Below are 3989 nucleotides of genomic sequence, written 5' to 3' on the forward strand. Positions count from 1 at the left end.
CAAGATACATTGTAGGGGCTGGGGAGATGGCTCAGTAGAATAAGCGCTTCCTGCACAAGCACAAGGGCCTGAGTTCCATCCCCAGTTCTGCAAAAAAAAAAAAAAGATACATTGTAAAACTGAATGGTTAAGTCTAGCACTGCCAAAGAACAAATCTCATAGTAGCTGATGTTCACAGTTTTGTATCAAAAGATACTATTTTTCTAAAAAAAATAAAAATAAAAATATGTTTGTAGATTTTATCTAGCAATTAAAAAAATTAGTTCAGAAAATTATATCTGTGTAATTATGTCAGAAATGTTGGGGGTTTGGATTGAAATAATCTCTTCCAAAAAGCAGCAAAGCAGCAAAATTCACGTACTCAAGACCTCGTGGAATTTGTATGTTCATCGTAATGATGATCATTCCTTTTTCAGTGAGCAAATTCTCCAAAACAATAATTTTAAAATATTTTAACCAATTTTGTTTCTAAAGGGACAAAATTGTCCTATTCTGTTATTTCTATCCTGAATCCTGGACATGTTACTCTTGTTTGCTATTCCATAGCATTATTATAATAATTCCCTAATGTCAAAAGTGCATATTTACAATTTCATTTGTATTGGCAACTTAATAGATTTTCAGTACTACACTATTTGTAATGTAAAATATAGAAAGAATATTGTTCATCTATAAGTGGATAAATTATTACCAGCTATAACTTAAACTAGAATGCAACTATTTTTGGATCAACATAAAAGAAAAGTTTCAAGTCAACTATAATTTAAAAAATACAAAAGTCTGTAACACTTATCAGGATGTTTGCTTATCTTCAATTTTTATAATATTTTTCTACTGTTAGCAAAATATCTACCCTCAAGCCAGACTTTATTTGAACTGTATTGTACTTTCAGAACCTTAGAAATGAGAAAATAATAAATAGCATTACACAGTTTTTATTGCTTTTTTATTATATAGTAAAATATTTATGAGCACTAATTTGGAACAACTTTGATTTTTTTTTCAGTATCAACATAAACATTTCTAACTACCCAGTTGAATAGAGAATTTATTGGGGCTGGAGAGATGGCTCAGTGGTATAAAGCACCTACTTAGAACAAGCTTAGCAAAGCATCGGGGACCGCGGTTCAATCCCCCAGCACCACATGCCAGCCAGCCCCGCCCCCTGGTGGGCTGAGCTGGCCACACACACACACCACACTCTCTCTCTCTCTTTCTCTCTCTCTCTCTCTCTTTCTCTCTCTCTCTCTCAAATAAATAAAAAAATTTAAAAAAAGTTATAAAAAAAAGAGAATTTATTTACATTGAGAGGCATGCCACAGGCTTGAGAAGGCCCATGTAGTACACGTATGTATACGGGATTCAAAGGCATCAGGTCCAAACTCGAGAAGTACAAACCATGTTGATATGGTCCTACACATCCGGGTATCAATAAACTTAGCATCCTTTTCTTGGACCAAAGAAAATGTCATCAGACTGTGAATCTGAATTGCTTTCCCTTGTTTTCTTACCTAATATTTTAAAGTATGAAAAAAGTCTTTGTATCTGAAGTACTATGATAGGGCCAGGGAGATAGCTCAGTGGACTAAGCATCCTCTTAGGCAAGCACAGGGACCAAGGTTTGATCCCTGGCACCACTTGCCACACTGCCCCAGTCCCCGGGCACTGAGACCAGGCATGGTGGTGATACCTGTAATCCCAGTGCTGGAGATGCTGAAAATAGGAGGACCACTATGAGTCCAAGCTGCAGTGAGACCCTGTACTAAATACATTAAAAAATAAATAAAAATAAACTACTATGATAAAGCTTAGCAGTTTTCAAGTACTTATTTTTCTCTCCTCTTTTAACAACTTACCAGTAAACATACCATTTCATTAGTCAGCCATATCTATTGCTTAAAGTAGTTCTCAAAGCAAAGAAAAAACTGAGAATGCACAAATCTGTATAGAGGTTTCACATCCTTTTGGGGTTTGTGATGCCATTTTGGTTGCCTAAGACATACAGACACGAGGATAGTTAAACTCATGCTTTGTCAAATGCCAGGAAATACTGGATGCCGAAGTTCAGTGTTACAGAGTGCAGGCTGAGAGTCCTGCGTCTGTAGGAAGGGTGATAGCGCTTGAGAGCCCTTTGTGAGAGTGCGTCAGAGTCCGTGCTCACAGAGTGCTCTCGTTCTCTCTCTCCACAGCCAGCACTGTCTAAAGTAGTATTGTGGCCTGTTTGTTAAAACAGACCACTTGACCACATTTCATGCATTCCCCACGAGGAAAGCAGCAGTGCTACCATTTTACTTTTTGTCTGGTGAACGTAAACATGGCCACCTTCATTTTACTTCAGTTAAAGCTACAACTTGCCCAGAGAAAAAACCGCTCGCGTTACCTACCCCTGCTCTTCCCTCCTGCCGTAAACCAAGCGGGCACGAGCATTGCAGGCCTTCCGCTATGCCCTCTCACCTCCCCTGCCCTGGCTTTCCTCCTCTTCTGGCCAGACACTGCCCGCCTCCTCCGTCATCTCTACTCGTGTCTCCAAGCCATCTCGTGCACCACCGCTCTGCAAAGCAAGGTCCCGTCTTAGAGGAGCTGTGCAGTCTTCGAGGGGACTGCAAGGCCACATGTACTTTCCCAGTGCTCAGACCTTGATGCCCTTTTCACCACGAGGACAGGGACCCTGATGCTGCACACACTGGGTTGAGTCGTTGGCGCCTTAGCAGTCCCTTTGGGAGCAGTGGCAGCATGTGCTTGCAGTTTTCTAAAACCAGTTTCACTTAAGAGTGTTTTGATAAAGGCAGTAAAAATTATTAAACTTATTAATTTCAACCTTGAAAAACAACATCTTTTTAGTATTCCTTGTGACTGGAGGCAAAATGTACATAAACTATTCAATTGTGCTATAAGCTGAAAAACTGCTTTCTTCACAGAAGCAGTTTTGCTTGAATAATTGTTAGACAAATTATTGCAATTCAAAAAAAAACCTCAAAAGTGGGCCAGGGAGATGGCTCAGTAGAATAAGCACTTCACTGGCAAGTGCAAGGGCCTGAGTTCAATCCCTGGTTCCACCAAAAAAAACCTCAAAAGTGATTTACCTCTAGGAAAAGAAATGACAGTATTCTGAGCCAAAGTAAAATTTTGGAAAACTTATACCTACTACAATGAGCATGACTGCTTCCCCAATACATAAATTCTTGCCTGGTGATAGTAGTGATAACAAGTCATTTTTGATACTGTATAATGAAATGTGACAATATTTAGAAGATCTATTTAATTCAGCAATTGCCAAATGACCAACAAAAGTATGCACTTAAATGTAAAAAAGACCAATGGGTTTCCGCAGAGGAGTACTCACAGTTATTTGGTATTAGCCTGTGTACTGTAGCAAGCTTAACAAACTAGCACTTGTCAACTTTATGTAAGTATTGCTGAAAAGCCATGATCATCTGAAAAGGCCATTAAAATATTCTCCCTTCTTCCAACTACATGTCTGCATGAGGCAGATTTTCTTCTGAGGTCTCCACTAAACTTATCTTGAGAATATGTGCAGTAATAGATGTGAAAAACCAGCTGTTTCCTATTAAACAAGAGATTTCAGATTGGCAGAAATACAAAACAAATGCCACTCTTCTCATTATATTTGTTTTGGAATATTTAGTTTATATTTTATAAAACTTTGATAATCTATAATGGTTTAAGTTTGTATGATATCAGTATATATTTTAATGTTCTGTTTTGATTTCTGATACCATTAGATATTCATACCCAAAAAAGTCATTTAGAGTGCACGACCACTTGAGAGTGTGCGAGTCCTGAGACCAAGAAGGTTGAGAGCTGTTCTACACAACCCTGGTTTCCCTCCTGCTCGTACCCCTTCCGACGAATGTTCTGATTTCTTATCTTTCCTCTTTAAACTTTGTGTTTCCCAGATAATACCTTACATTGTAGTTATTTGTTTTGTAGTTATTGATTGTATTCTTGGACATGAGATATCAACCCTT

At 38.3% G+C, this 3989-nt stretch overlaps 1 protein-coding gene across 1 annotated transcript in view; it reads left to right on the forward strand.

The window, feature by feature from the left end:
• Nucleotides 1-1053, forward strand: part of CUNH8orf37 (chromosome unknown C8orf37 homolog) — a 26258-nt gene extending 25205 nt beyond the window's left edge. The window contains exon 7 of the transcript XR_002818099.1: nucleotides 1007-1053. The gene's annotated coding sequence lies outside the window, so the exon portion shown is untranslated. The remainder of the gene's footprint in view (nucleotides 1-1006) is intronic.
• The last annotated feature ends 2936 nt before the right edge of the window (nucleotides 1054-3989 follow it).

This window comes from Octodon degus, unplaced genomic scaffold (assembly GCF_000260255.1).
Source record: "Octodon degus isolate 3935 unplaced genomic scaffold, OctDeg1.0 scaffold00134, whole genome shotgun sequence".
In the NCBI taxonomy this organism is placed as follows: domain Eukaryota; kingdom Metazoa; phylum Chordata; class Mammalia; order Rodentia; family Octodontidae; genus Octodon; species Octodon degus.